Raw genomic sequence first — 16,433 nt, forward strand, 5'->3', positions numbered from 1 at the left:
TGCACACATCGTTCTCGCTGTTCGCACAGTCAACATCGTCGTTCCCGCCATCGTTTTCTGTATGGTCTGTCGGTTCGAACATGTAGGGCGAAAATACAAGCTGTCGGAGACAGCGAGAACGTTGCATAATGCTTACAACTCATCTGTGAAGCCATACCAGAACCGCGTGCTACGCTCTGAAACGGCGCCGACCGGTGATCCCCGTGAATGACGTCACACCGGTCCCGACCAATCACGGTAACAGCGCCGTTCGCGCGATACCCTAAGTCGCTGGTGCGCGTTTTCTTGCAAAAAAGAGCCGCTTGCGTGTGTTTCCACCTTTTTAAACTAGATATTTGTCTTCAGTTGACTAAAAACTGTAGAATGCCGCAGGCAACTGACTTTTCGAAAAACGTTTCAGCTTCCCTCTAATGCGCCGCGTCCGAAGTTTGGCGAACGACCACGTGAAATCGCCGATTACCTAGCCGCCACTCAGTGGAACTCTCGACGACCCGTTCGCCATCACCAGGCCGCTACCTGTCACCGCAACGACGACCATACTCGTGCCCAGCCCGGGCCGTCAGCCCATATCCAGAAAACTAAAAGCAGCAACCGAAGGAGGAGCGGTTGCTGTTCGTTGAACTGACGAAGATTCTCCGCCGCCGACGAAGACGCCGCAGAGATTATATCGGCGAAATAACAACGGCGACACACAGCCGCGCCGAAGAAGTCTGGCAGCAAGGAATACGCCGGTGAAAGACGACCTGACGACGCGAAGTTCGAGCCACAGGTCAACGCGATCCAGCCGTGATCCGACGCCAAGACACAACTGTAAGGCAAGACAAAGAACCACCGACCTCGACGTGCTTCTCGACCGCCAAGCAATCACCGCCTTAGTAGACACAGGAGCCGATTACTCCGTCATGTGTGAACCCGTCACGGCCCAGTTGAAGAAAGATAAGACTGCGTGGCAAGGCACTCAAATTCGGACGGCTGAAGGACACCTCATAACGCCGACTGGAATCTGCACGGCAAGAATTAACGTTCATGACGGGATTTACCCTGCCACTTTCGTTATCATCCAACACTGTTCACGAGACATCACTTTCGGCATGAACTTCCTGAACCAACACGGCGCATCGATCTGAAGTCGAAATCGACAACGCAGTTGGAAGATCAAGGGATACCGCAGGTGAGCTTTGAGTAGCACCACGCTTTTAGTTTTCTCGAAGATCGAGTGAGCATCCCGCCGCGCTCGAGCATTATTATTTCCGTCAGCACCGAAACACCCGCTGACGTAGGAGGCGTCATCGAGGGTGACCAACGGATACTACTCGACTGTAAAATTTGCGTCGCAAGAGGGATCGCTCAACTGCACGGATGAAAAACGAGTGTTGCTGACAAAATTCAGCCAGGAGTTGAAGCACGTCTACAAAGGCACGACAATCGGGTACATTAAGGAAATTGCGGAAACCAGCAATGCGTTTATATTCCCGGATTCTCCCGCATCTACCCTGACGACCATAGTTCCGGAACCAGACTTCGACATATATCCAAGTCTCCGCATGAGTAAGCAGCAACAGCTCAAAGGTCTTCTCAGATGATGCAAAGAGCGTTTTTCGACGTCACCGAATATTCGACAAACACCAGTCGAAAAGCATCGCATAACAACTGAAGAGTGCTCTCAACCACACCACCAGAGCCCTTACCCAGTTTCAACGCGAGAACGTGACGTTATTAGGCAACAAATAAACAAAATTCTGCGCGACGACAATATTCAGCCGTCGAAAAGCCTGTGGGCATCTCATGTGGTATTGGTGAAGTATAAGGACGGAACCCTACGTTTCTGCGTCGATTATCGTCGACTGAACAAGATCACGAAGAAAGACGTATACCCCCTCCCACGGATAGACGACGCATTGGATCGGCTCTGCAACGCTAAATACTTCTCATGGATGGACCTCAAGTCTGGCTACTGGCAAATAGAAATCGACGAGAGAGATCGCGAAAAGACTGCCTTCATCACGCTAGACGGCCTCTACAAGCTCAAGGTCATGCCTTTCGGACTGTGCTCGGCACCTGCAATGTTTCAGTGCGTCATGGACACGGTGTTAGCAGGATTGAAGTGGCAGACGTGTCTTGTTTACTTGGATAACGTCGTTGTCTTCGCCGGAAATTTCAACGATCACCTTAGGCGGCTTGCGACATTACTAGAGGCAATCAAGTCATCAGGGCTCACTCTGAAGCTGGAGAAGTGCCGCTTCGCTTACGATGAGCTTCTGTTCCTGGGCCACTTCATGGGCAAATTTGGAGTCAGCCCCGACCCGCAGAAGGCAGCTGCCATCGCAAAGTTCCCGCAGCCCATTGACAAGAAGCCAGTGCGTAGATTACTTGGCATGTGTGTCTACTACAGGGGCTTTGTCAATGGCTTTTCACGCATCGTTGGGCCCCTGACACATCTAACAAGATGTGACGTCAATTTGAAGTAGGAAACGCCTCAGGCCAACGCATTTCAAGAACTCAAACGACGCATGCAGTCGCCGCCACTACTTGCGCACTTCGACGAGGACGCCGGTACCAAAATCCACACTGACGCCGGCAGCCTAGGCCACGGTGCTGTCCTAGTCTAGAGGAAAGATGGACTTGAATGGGTTATAGCTGACGCTAGCCATTCTCTGTCAAAAGTGGACGGCAATTATCCTACGGCCGAAAGGTATGCCTCGCGATCGTTTGGGCTACAGCTAAATTTCGCCTTACCTATATGGCTGGCCGTTCAAGGTTGTCCGCGACCGACACGTGTTGTGTTTCCTAACAAACTTAAAGGATCCTTCAGGACGGCTGGCGTGGTGGAGCTTCAGACTACAAGAATACAGACGAAAATGCTCTGACGCCGATTCCCTGTCACGCCTCCTCCCCCCCATTGACCCGCCGCCGCTAGATGACTAGGATGCCGACGCCTTCTTTGGAATAATAAGTGAGGAAGGCTTCGCTGAACAGCAACGAGCAGACCCGGAGCTAAAAGTAGCATTTGGAAGGGTGCACTGTCGTTGTCCCAATGGCATTTAAGCGATGATTGTCTTCGTTCTCGCTTCAAAAGAACCTACTAGTAAAGAAGGACTTCTCACTAGTCCGAGCCAACTTCCGTCATGTTGTTCCATGAGCGCTGTGTCCAGAAGTACTGCACGCCCTGCATGACGATCCGACCGCTGGGCGCCTCGGATTCTCCCGGCCGCTATCGAGGCTGCAGGACAGCTATTACTGGCCACACCTGATCACCGACGTTGCCTGTTACGTCAAGACATGCCATGACTGTCAGCGACGCAAGACACCACCAACAAGGCCTGCGGGATTACTACAGCCGATCGAGCCTCCTTGCCGACCGTTTCAGCAGATCTGGATGGACTTGTTGGGACCGTTTCCGACGTTAACAACCGGAAATAGGTGGATCATCGTGGCGACGGACTATGTCACCCGCTTCGCTGAAACGAAAGCTCTGCCGAAATGTAGTGCAGTCGAAGTGACGAAATTCTTCATCGAGAACATCCTGCTGCGACATGGCGCCCCCGATGTCCTCATCACCGACAGAGGAACGGCCTTTACAGCGGAGCTCACCTAAACCATTCTGCAGTACAGTCAGACAAGGCACAGGAGGACACCTGCCTACCACCCACCGACGAATCATCTTAGGGAGCGCCTGGCCGACATGTCAGCAATGTACGTCGACGTCGAACACAAGATCTGGGATGCCGTATTGCCGTACGTAACGTTCGCTTACGAAACGACGGTGCAAGAAACAACGCAGATCAAACCGTTCAAGCTGATTTACGGCGGAAACCCGACGGCGACTCTCGACGCCATGCTGCGGTACGTCATCGACGAAGAGAATTTCCAGCGCGCCGAAGATGCGCGATTTCTCCAACCAACCCAACCAACCCAACCAACCGCCGACACTACAACCTCCGACGATGCTACGTCGAGTACAATCTCAGTGACCGTGTTTGGGTTTGGACCCCGATATGCCGACGAGGACACAGTGAGAAACTACTGTGACGCTATTTCGGACCCTGCAAGATCATCCGACGTATTGGCGAACAGGACTATGAGATCGTGCCGAACAGCATTTCGCACTCACAGCGGCGCCGCGCACGATATGAAGTGGTTCACGTGGTGCGTCTTAAGCCCTTTTACGCACGCTAACGAACTTCCTTATTTTTTTGTTTCTCTGCTAGGAGTGTTTCCATTTATTAATTTTGTTTGTTCGCAGCATCGGGTCGGTGCTTTTTAAAAGGGGGGTGTTGACACGTGTAATTGTACATCTCTATCAGGCGACCACGGTTCACCGCCTAACAAATGTTATCGCACAGCGCAGCACGCGCTTGCATGTATAGGAAATATCTCGAAAGTTATTGATGGTTCTATCCTCTGTCTGTTTTTACCGAACCTTGTGTTATCTGATTTCATCGCGTGACGCGAATGGTGCAGAACTTTGTAGAAGACACGCGGGTCCCAGTGATTAGTCTTGAACATTCGACGATTGATGTATAAAAGTCGACGCGCTTGACCCGCTGATCAGATTTTGACGATCGCCGACTGTGTTCACCTCTTTTAACTGTAGCCTGTTTTCGTGGGCACAGGTTTGCCCAATAAAAGTTAGTTTCGTTTTTCACAGTATTGCTACTGTGTTCTTCATACATCACTCCAACGTGACAATATGTTGAAAAATTGGTTTGTCCTTTCAGGTGTCAAAATTAATTTCGCTCCCATCGAAATGTGGCCGCGGTGGGTGGAATTCAATCCTGTGACCATGTGCTCAGCAGCCCAACGCCGTTGCCACTGAGCTACCACGGCGGGTACCTGTTCAGGTGAGTGCTCTAACTTCGTTAAGGTAGTTGCGCTCACCATGTAGCGCTCTAGAGGCTTGCAGCTGAAGGCCATGTGTGCACGAAATCTGGCGTGTCAGTTTATTACCTCTCTGGAAAGCCAATCTGCACTCTGCTTGGCAACTTTAATTATGAAATCTGGGCCCCTGCAAACTGTCCAATGTCATTGTAATCTTCAAATCACCCAATAGAGACACCCAATAAATTCCCGTGCCCTATCATTATTTAGTGTCCCCTGAAACATTATGGCGCACGTCATATACTCTCATGAACTATCCTAGGCTCGATCTTCCATCAGACTCAATGCCTAACGATACGGGTTTGCCAAAATGCGTTCTTCCGAAAAGCAGTTGTCCATCTTTCTTGACGACCTGCACATCTAGTTTGAAAGTGACTTCCAGGCCAATGCCATATTCCTAAATATCGCGAAATTATTTGACATGGTTCCTCATAAACACTTGTTACTAAAATTGTCTCAATTAAGCTTGCACCCCCACATGCTAAAGTGCATACCAGCATTCTTGATCAGCCGTTCTCAGCTTTTCTTCGTTAATAACCATTATTTTGAAAGACTCGTCATGAAGTCAGGTGTCCTACAAGGGTTCGTCCTAGGACCACTTCTTCTTTTTTTACTTTGTGTTAACGGTCTACCATTGCATGCATAATGTAATATTCGCAGGTTTGTAGACGATAGAGTAGTCTCTTAGAGCTTCCAACACCTTTACTAAATAACCAGTCAGAACGATATTAGCAGTGCACAAGACTGATGTAACTGCTGCCTCATAAGCTCAAATTACAACAAATGCAAACTTGTGTCCGTATCTGCCGTGACCCCCTCAGATTTCAATATTTATTAGCTAATATTCTAGTAGAATGAGGCCAATCATTTAACTACCTTGGTGTCGCTCTGTCTTTCGATCTGTCCGAGCACCTGTACACTGCTAACATCATTCCAGCTGCTAATAAAACACTGGAACTTTTAGGCGACCGTTACGTCATACTTCTGAACATGTAAATACATTGGTCCTCAAATCATTTGTGAGAGTGAAACTGGAGTATACATCTCCCATCTTGATGACTTGAATCCAACCACCAGGGTATTAAGTATAACTCTCAATTTCTCATTTACGTTTTACCCACAGCCGCCCATTGCACCTAATCTAAATACAGGGGGGGGGGGGGGTGAAGAAGAAAGTGTACAATGCATACAGGGTGGTAGTAAGCAGGAGCAGCAAAAAAATCGCACATCGTGTACATAAACAGCGGCAAATCACATCTTCACATTTGATCAAGAGAGGTGAACGTTCTCTAGTCATTTAGTAAAAATGCATACAGCAATAAGCACACCATGAACTCACTAATATAACAAGTAAATGTAGATTAGTACTTACCAAAAGCTTACGGCATAGCAAAAGCTATCAACACAAACAAGTCACATGAGAGAGCCCAATAAGCGCAGTAGGGATCACAGGTAGGAGCAGGAATGCTCAATCACTCAAATTCTGAAATATTTATTTGACAAGTGATAAATAGATTTATTTAGACGATGTAATTGCCACAGACTTGGGTCGAATTCATTCGCGTATTGTTTTAGGAACAAAAAAAAAAACGACTCTCTTCCGCACTTGAATTTCAATACCTTATACTCGTGGTGAAGTGCATGGGAATGGTATTTAGGTTCTTTTATGTAACTATGCCTCTCACCACCAACTTTTGCATGATAGATATTGTGAAAAAAACTTTAATCGAAGTCTGCGTCATTGACAGTCTACTGTGTCCCATTGCAATTCCTTCACGCGCGTAGGATTGAAGTTTCTACCACAAGGTCCAGAAACAAAGTGAACAGCTAAATTCTGTACCCATTCAAATTTTGCTCTGTCGCGCACTCTTGGGGGGTCCCAGCAAAGCTCGCGTAATCAAGGACAGAACGCACGTATGCTTTACAAACCAATTCTTTAGTTGACATATTAAAGTCAACATAACAATGTTATTGCAAGAGAACGGCTCAGAACTATTATCATGCTCACAGTACCCCAAATAAATACCTGTATTTAAGGCACCTTCTCTCAAAAGAATATGTTATAATTACTTAACTGGGAGCTAAAAAGCAAACAGCTCCCAGTTGACCTAATATGCGTAATCGTTACTGAATGCTAAAATTACCAACTTGCGCCTAACAAAAATTTTATCTTGCCCAAACTGTGCACTAATTATGGCCAATTCCCATTTCTCTTTTTTTTTGCATTTCATTCTGAATTCCTTGCTCTTAGCTATGAATAAAGGGTTAGACCTCATACAAATTTATAGGTGATGTTAAATGGTATTGACTAAATTCTCTAATTGCTGTGCGTCTTTTTTTATTTTGTTCAATCTGTGGGAAATTGTTCTTGAGATATTTTTGTACGTTGCAACCTTTGGTTATTTTCACGTATGTGGCTCATAGCTTTACATCATTTTATTAGCAATTGGCACGTGTTTCCATTGGAACATATCTACGAACTTTTTTTTTTCTCGTTATGCTTCATATTTGTGTGTTGTTCACGTTTCATATATATCAGTAAATACTAACATACTTAAATTTCTTAGCTCTTCTTTTCTTCCTTTTTTTCTTTTTTCCGCTCACCTTGTTCTCATATGTGTTCTAGTTTTATATGACCAGTATGTTAATACCATGATATTGATTTATTTTACTGCCATACTGTCATTCCTCTCACCGCCTAACCTTTATCGGAGGTGTGACTGGGACCTCCTTTTGGATTTCATATCTGTCAGAACTCGTAACCACTTTGTGAAGGAAAAAACTTGTAAAGCTTGTAAAAAATACACTTGAGTGAGTACGAATTCGCAATACCACGTTTTATAATGCAAAAAAAGGATGAGGCGTGCAGACAGAACACAAGAGTAGAGCAGTGGACAACACGAACTCCGTACACGAACATGAATTCTTACCAACTAGCTCAGCTTTCTGTCGTTCTACTACGTTTATTGATTATTCATATTCTAACACAAGCGAGGGATTGAACACTGAAGACTATTAACAAGATATATTTACAAATAATGCAGAGCCGTTCCACCCTCTGAAAAGGAAACTCCCGCGAAGCTGGTGCTACGGTGGGCATTGCAATGTTGGGTATTTGCTGCGCTGAATTTGACTTTGACGAGATTAGGATTTGGTACATAAGAGGCATTTACTGAAAGATCTCGGTTGCCAACATCTATTTCGCGACCATTGTAATCATTGCCTTGTGATGAGTGTGGTACACGGCAAGTGGTTGCACTTTCACTGTCGTAATGTTGCTCCCGGAGGGGAGGTCGATGCACAATCGATGACGAGCGGTGGGTACATTACCATCCGTGAAATAACACTTGAGGTGTGAGCGCTCCAACATGAAGATGCCCGCGCCGTTGGGTCGGCTCACATTGACACTGAAATCACCCATATTGACCATGAATGTATTGTCCGCGACACGTCCCACAGAGGGTCTCTTGCTTCATGTCTTCGGAGGAGACGCGCGGCCACTTGAGGCTGCTGCGCATCACGCACGCCGCCGACCTTGTTCAAGTCTCCGCTGAACAAAAGACGGCCACACACGATTGGCGCATAGAAACAATGAAGTTTTATTGTAACGCGGCTACACCAATCACGGCACGCGCTCTAGTGCACTGCACAGGTGCCACCGATGAGCGCGCGCCGCGGTATTGCGCAATGTCGGGAGGGGAGACTGCGCTCGTGGCGAGGAGAACACATAACTTGGGAAAGAGGCATCGGTGGTGGAGAGGAGTATAACTTGCTGGTCTATACCCACGAAGACGAGGTCCACCAGAACATGGCCATATATAGCTTCGCTGTCAAAACAACTGCAGCGCTTCCGAGCTGTTCAGCCCACAGCTCGAGATCCAAGAGCAGTTCGTCTTCTCCTCGAGGCGCTCACACACGTTGTCCAAAAGAAACAAGCAATACGCATATAGCATTATCCCCGCTAGCAGAAGCACTGTTCCGGTGCCTACAAATAATGGTGTCAACCGGAGAGAATGGAATGGAATGGAAAACTTTATTGACTCTTTTAAGGTTTTAACGGGTCGAGACCGAAGTCTTCATTCTTGAAGCTTGGGTCCTCTTCAGCCATGGATGAGCCCCTAGTCCAGGGCTCCGCTGAGCCGGGCCGCCTCGCACGCGTGCGCTATTAGAGCTCTTTGAGCCTCTAGCTCGCGGCTGGTGAGCCAGCTCTCCCATTGCTCCGCACGCAGGGATTAGGGGCAACGAAGGGGCAGACAGCCTAGCTCGAGGGATGACCAGCCGAGCAGGAACGTCAACCACACCAGAGGGGCCACAGATCAACTGCGGGAACAGCTATTTAGAGCTATTAAGCCTCCATAAGGGGCTAAGATATCAATATCCCCCACCACATAAAGCATTAACAAACGATGAGGCTGCAGGATGGCGGAGACTGCAAACGGGCTCCTTCCCAAACTTACACATACTAAGGAGGATGTTCCCCACGCAGTACAGCGCAACCTGTCCGTGGTGTGGAGCGAAACCAACGTTATACCGCATTACATCGGAGTGTACAAGAAACCAAGCATTCCACAAACACAAAGCAGGAGAGAAATAAGGTTTGAGGCGTGGGACATGCACAGCGGGCATGCGGGGCAGGTGAGGGGCAGGTGAGGCACTTGCATTGACTGGGCCAATTTGATATATATAACTGGAGTCACAGCACGCAGCACTCGGTATGGACCTGTCTACCGAGACAGGAGCTTTTCTGACAGCCCAACGAGACCGGTCGGGGAACACAGTAGCACCAGGAATCGAAGTGAAAAGTGCGCGTCTTTGTGCTGTCGATCCTACAAACACCATTGGTTTCTCTTTGGAGGTCAGGATGCGAGTGCGGGCAATTTCACGAGCTTGCGCTGCCCCGGTGATGGCGTCAAGTGCGCATTTGCTGTCCTCTGCAGCGGCAGATGGAAGCGATCTGTCCAGTGGCAATGGTGGTTCTCAGCCGAACAACAGAAATAACAGGGAATAACCGGCGGTGTCGTGGCGCGAAGAATTATTGTAAATGTGGCATAATGTAGAGCAAGGTCTCAATCAGTATATGAATGAACGAGACATACTTTGCAAGAATTTCTGTAAGCGTTCAATTCAGGCGCTCCTTGAGGCCATTAGTTTGTGTATGGTAAGTGTAACACAGCCGCGGCCGTTAGGCCACGGCAGGAACGGAACGTACGTACACGACTGAGGACACGACAGGTAAAAACCAGCGTTTATTGTCAACAGTAGGGTGGTTATATAGTTATCCAGAAGAAGGAGAGGGAAAGGAAAAGGGACATTGCGAGTTAGAAAGAAAACTTCGCGCTTTCCCAGTGTTTAGCCCGCCCTATGACAAAGCGGCCGATACAACAGTTCTTTATGCAAAAAGGTGAGGCGTGCAGACAGTACACAAGAGAAGAGAACTGGAGAACACGAACGCCGACTATCAACTGAAGGGAGTACTGAGGCGAAAAGAAGAAAGAAGACACAAAACTCATCTGCACAAGCTCTGGAATGGTCTCACCACGTGTCAGTCGGGTACATGTGACGGTCTACGTCAGAGATAGATCATACGGCGCTCAATCTCTTCCTTATGTAAAGTTTTCGAAGGCTGACTCGCGCACGCACTTCCACCATTATAGATGTGCCATGCATCTACCATAAGGCGCGTATCTTCATTCTTGTGCCTGTGCAATATCGCACATTCATCTAACTCTGGCGTGCAGTTACAATCTTGGCAATGTAGGGAAAGATGACACAGCGATCCACCGGTTAAGAACCTTTTGTTTACCATTAGCCTCTGATTGATACACCACCCCGTTTGTCCTATGTAGAGCTACCCACAGCTAAAGGAAATTTTATAAACCACACCCATACGACAGTCAGTAAAACTGCTGTTCTTATTGTGCTTCACAGGACAAATATCTGTTCTTTTTTGCCTTTTACCTGCTCCCTTTTCCTCCGCACGGCAGCGCATATCTTACCTAGCTTATTGGGAGCAGTGAAGGCAACAGTAACATCATATCTACTGTCTGCACGCCTCACCTTTTTGCATATTGAATCCGTACCGACTAGCTCAGCTTTCGTCGTTCCAAACAACAATTCTTCCTGCTAAAATTTGTAAACTGGTCTCCTCGTCCTTGTCGAGCGTCTTTGGACTTGAGCGGGTTCGCTTGGCACCACTGCTCCGGATGACCGAACTGCCGGAAGGCACCGTCAGCATGATGATCGCTAACTGCAGGCTGCAAAGCACATGCTTCCATTCTCACATCGAGCTGTGACGCGGATCCCTCTGGCCTGAATGTAGCTGCGTCCGGGCACGCGTCTTCCGCTGTGTCGAGTGACGGTGTTTCTTTAAGCCGACGACGTACCTGGTCCACGTGCCACCGGACAATTGCTCCAGGTGTTTCTACTGTAATCACTCGGGTCCTAGATGTAGATGTCACATGTCATGGTACCCATTTCTCTCCTGTCCCATAGTTGCGAAGGTCACACGGCTCTCTAGTTGGGGCAGCCACTCCTGGTTATCAAACGGTGCGTCTCCACTACCCTTAGGGAAACATGTCTCCATGCGCGATCTAATCTGGTATCTGAAAAGCATGTCTGATGGCGACGTTCCGCTATTCTGGGGCGTCCTTCTGTGATTGATCAGTAGCTCCATAAGGTTGTGCTCCAATTTCCCTACCTTCAACTTCTGAAGACCATCTTTCACTGTTCGGACAGCTTTTTCGGCCGCCTCATTTGACTGCGGATGGAATGGGGCGGTCCTAACATGCGACATGTTGTTGTGCTCGAGAAATGTTGCAAATTCATGACTAGTGAATTGCGTTCCGTTATCGGAAACTATGGTTCTGGTCATGCCAAATCTGCTGAACCCGCCATGGTTGCTCAGTGGCTATGGTGTTAGGCTGCTAAGCACAAGGTCGCGGGATTGAATCCCAGCCACGGCGGCCACATTTCGATGGGGCGAAATGCGAAAACACCAGTGTACTTAGAATTAGGCGCACGTTAAAGAACATCAGGTGGTCGAAATTTCCGGAGTCCTCCCCTACGCCGTGCCTCATAATCAGAAAGTGGTTTCGGCACGTAAAACTCCATAATTTTTTTTATTCTGCTGAATGTGTCTCGCAAACAGTGGATTGTAGCTGTCGTGGTAGCTTGCTTCAGAAGAAGCGCTTCTATCCAATTGGTGTGCGAATCGATTAGCACAAGCACTATCTTGCCTTCTATCGGTCCGGCAAAATCCACATGGATGCGCGACCACTTCTCCAACGTCCGTGGCCAGCTTGCTGGTGGAGCGGCTGGCGGCATGGGTAAATTGTGGATTCAGTTCTTGCACTGAACCCACGTTTTCTCAATCGCTCGGTGTAGGCCTGGCCACCAAAACAACGATCGCGCGATGGATTTCATCGGCGGAGACTGTTGGTGGGTTTCATGCAGCAGCGGTAATCGTTTTCGCGCACCGGCTGGTATAACCACTCGATGGTCCCAATAAATTAACCCATGTGTCAGGGAAAACTTCTGTCGACGGTCCAAAATAACGCCAGGCCCGGCTCAAGGCCTTTCGAGCTTCTAGGCCAACCATGTAGCACGTAATGCTTGACGTGATCTAGACGTGATCTTGACGTAATGACGTGATCTTGACGTAATGCTTGACGTGATCTGACGCTCGCCGCGCCCACAGCTTGGCGAGCGCCCACGTGACATCGCCGATTACCTCGCCGTTACTCAGTGGAGCCCTCGACGGCCGTCCCGTTCACCATCACCAGGCCGCTACCTGTCGCCGCAGCGCCGACCATACACTGGCCCAGCCCGGGGCCGGTCAGCGAGCCCATATCCGGAAAACTAAAAGCAGCAACCGATGGAGGTGCGGTTGCTGTTCGTCGAACTGACGAAGATCCTCCGCCGCCGACGAAGACGACGACGAAATGATGTCGACGACATAACAACGACACGTCGCCGTCCCGACGAAGTCATGAAGGCAAGACTACACCGACGAACGACGACTTGACGACGCGACGTTCCAACTTCAGTTCAACACGACGCAGCCGTGATCAGACGCCACGACCTAACTGCAACGCCAGACAAAGAACCACCGGACGTGCTTCTCGACGGCCACGCAGTCACTGCCTTAGTCGTCACAGGGGCTGATTACTCCGTCATGAGTGGACACATCGCCGCCCAGTTGAAGAAAGTTAAGACTACGTGGGAAGGCCCTCAAATTCGAACCGCTGGAGGACACCTCATCACGCCGTCTGGAGTCTGCACGGCAAGAATTACCGTTCATGACCAGACTTACCCTGCCACCTTCGTTATCCTCCAACAGTGTTCACGAGACGTCATTCTCGGCATGGACTTCCTGAACCAACACGGCGCAATCATCGACCTGAAGTCGAAGTCAATAACGCTGTCGGAAGATCAAGCGATACCACCGGAGAGCCTTCGTAGTCACCACGCCTTGAGGGTGCTCGAAGATCAAGTGAGCATCCCACCTCGCTCCAGCATTGTCATTTGGGTCGGCCCCGAAACACCCGTTGACGTAGAAGGCGTCATCGAAGGCGACCAACGTCTACTGCTCGACCGTGAAATTTGTTTCTCAAGAGGGATCGCTCGACTGCACGGAGGAAACACGAAGGTGTTGCTGACAAACTTCAGCCAGGAGTTCAAGCACATCAACAACGGCACGAAGATCGCATACATCGAGGAATTTCAGGAAACCAGCGATGCGTTTGTCCTCTCGGATTCTGTTGCATCTACCCCGACGACCGTAGTTCCCGAGCCAGACTTCGACATAAATCCAAGTCTCCCCGTGATTAAGAAGCAACAGCTCAGAAGTCTGCTTCGACGATACAAAGACTGCTTTTCGACGTCATCGAGGATTCGACAAACCCCAGTCGCAAAGCATCGCATAATAACCGAAGAGTGCGCTCGACCACTCCGCCAGAGCCCTTACCGAGTTTCGACGCGAGAAAGCGAAGCTATAAGACACCAAGTCGACGAAATGCTGCGCGACGACATCATCCAGCCGTCGAAAAGCCCGTGGGCGTCTCCAGTTGTTTTAGTGAAGAAAAAGGACGGAACCGTACGTTTCTGCGTCGATTATCGTCGATTGAACAAAATCACGAAGAAAGACGTATACCCCCTCCCACGGATAGACGACGCATTGGATCGGCTCTTCAATACTAAATACTTCTCATCGATGGACCTCAAGTCTGGCTACTGGCAAATAGAGGTCGACGAAAGGGATCGCGAAAAGACCGCCTACATCACGCCAGACGGCCTCTACGAGTTCAAGGTTATGCCATTCGGACTGTGTTCGGCACCTGCAACGTTCCAGCGCGTCATGGACACAGTATGGGCAGGACTGAAGTGGCAGACCTGTCTCGTTTACTTGGATGACGTCGTCGTCTTCGCCGGGAATTTCGACGATCACCTCAAGCGGCTTGCGACAGTACTAGAAGCCATCAAGTCGTCACGGCTTACTCTGAAGCCGGAAAAATGCCGCTTCGCTTACGAAGAGCTTCTGTTCCTAGGCCACGTAATCAGCACATCTGGTGTCCGTCCAGACCCGCAAAAGACAGTTCGCACAGTTCCTGCAACCCACCAACAAGAAGGCAGTGCGTAGGTTCCTTGGCATGTGTGCCTACTGTAGGCGCTGTTACGTTTCGCCTACGACGCGCGGTATGCCGGCGCGGATTCAACGGACGCCGAGGCTTCGTTCAAAGCGGCGGACATTTTGGCCCGTTCGGAGCGGCCGCGACGCATTCCCGCCGAGCGCGTCCCGGCATGTTCAGTGCCACGTGTCTTTGTGTGTGCGTGTGTGTGTGTGTGCCCACGCTTGTCAAAGCGCGGCAGCCGGGGAGAGGAGCTCCCCAAGTGTGAAGCGAGGAGGTCTGACCGGCGCCGGCCCGGCTGATGCGTCACTACACTCGTCTCTACATGTCTCAGTCCGTCCGTGCCTCGCTTTCACGTAGTGTCGTCCCGTGACCTTCCTTCTTGCCCGCGACGCCAAGAGTATAAGAGCAGCTGCCCCCGGACGCCAGGAGAGAGGCTCCGATTTCTTCTGTTGAGTAACGTGCTCTCCCGTCTCTCTACTTTGGTCGACCTGACCGCCCACTCTTTGCGATGCTAGAATAAACAAGTTGTTCTGTTAGCAGTCGACTCATGCTTTGCTGGGACCTTCGGATGCTTCCAGTGTGCCCCAGGCCGCCAGGCCAACGCTACCCTTGGGGCTTGCGACCCATTTGCAACAACGGGCGCCAACGGTCCGGTTGCAACAACGGGTGTCAGCACTGAGATTCCAACAGCCGGTGCCATCGGTGGGATTCCAATAGCTGGTTGCCAGCGGTGAGATCGCGACAACGGAGGCCAGCAGCGAAGATATGCGGTTGACTGTATGCTGAGCAGCACAACGACCATCCGGGAGCAGTGCAACGAGCCCTGTGTGATGACTGGTTGCCTGCAGCGGAACGACTGCGCTGAATTCTTGGCTGCGAGGTTTGGTGAGTGCGGGACTTTCTTCTTCTGAGTTTTGCCAGGCTTTTGTTAGTGTTAGAAACAGAGCTGGTAATTGTGGTTGTCGTTGCTGCCGGGTTAGTTGCGGCAAGACAATAGTAAGCAGTAGAGAAAGCAGCATTCAGAGCAGCCATGGATTTGAAGTCGTTGTGCAAACCGAAATTGCTGGAGCTTGCAAGAGAGTTGGGTCTGGATGTCTCAGACAAACTCAGAAAACCAGAACTGCTAAGGGCTATTCTTGAGTTAGAAGCTGAGGATGACGAGCTGTCAGAATGCCTTGAGACCATTCAGGAGAGGGAGACGGCAAAAAGACAGGAACGCGAACTTAAAGAACAGCAACAGCGAGAGCAACAAGAGAAAAATGAGCGTGAACGTAAAGAACAGATAGAACGAGAGCAACAAGAGAAACAGATAGAACGAGAGCAACAAGAGAAAGAAAAAGAGCGAGAGCAAAAAGAGAAAAAAGAAGAGCGCGACCGTCAACACGCTTTGGAAATGAAGCGTCTCGAGGTGGAGATGGAACGCGCTCGTAATGGAAGTAAGGCACACGGTGCAGGAGAACGAGTATTGTTCAAAATGACTGGCTTGATGCGGCCGTTTAAGCTTGGAGAGGACATTGGTTTGTTCCTGGTTAACTTTGAGCGAACGTGCGAGAAGCAGGGGTTCTCTCGGGAAACGTGGCCACAGCGCTTGCTCACTTTGTTATCCGGCGAGGCGGCCGACGTAGTCGCTCGCTTGAATAGAGAGGAGGCAGAGGATTTCGACCAAGTGAAATCGAGTCTGCTAAAAAAGTACAGGCTGTCAGCGGAGGCGTTCCGTCGGAAGTTTCGGGAAAATGAGAAAGGCAAAAGTGAGTCGTATACAGAGTTTGCCTACAGGCTTATGTCAAACATGCAGGAGTGGCTTAAAGAAGAGAAAGCGTTTGGTGACCACGAGAAAGTTCTGCAGTGTTTCGGGCTAGAACAGTTTTATAGTCGGTTACCTGAGAACGTGCGGTACTGGGTCCTGGATAGGCCAGACGTTAGCAC

At 49.6% G+C, this 16,433-nt stretch overlaps 1 protein-coding gene across 1 annotated transcript in view; it reads right to left on the minus strand.

Annotated features, from left to right (window-relative positions):
* The window catches only part of LOC139047104 (ATP-binding cassette sub-family C member 2-like), a 628,131-nt gene that overhangs the window by 539,188 nt on the left and 72,510 nt on the right, over positions 1-16,433 (minus strand). The window lies entirely within an intron of this gene.

This window comes from Dermacentor albipictus, chromosome 6 (assembly GCF_038994185.2).
Source record: "Dermacentor albipictus isolate Rhodes 1998 colony chromosome 6, USDA_Dalb.pri_finalv2, whole genome shotgun sequence".
NCBI lineage: Eukaryota > Metazoa > Arthropoda > Arachnida > Ixodida > Ixodidae > Dermacentor > Dermacentor albipictus.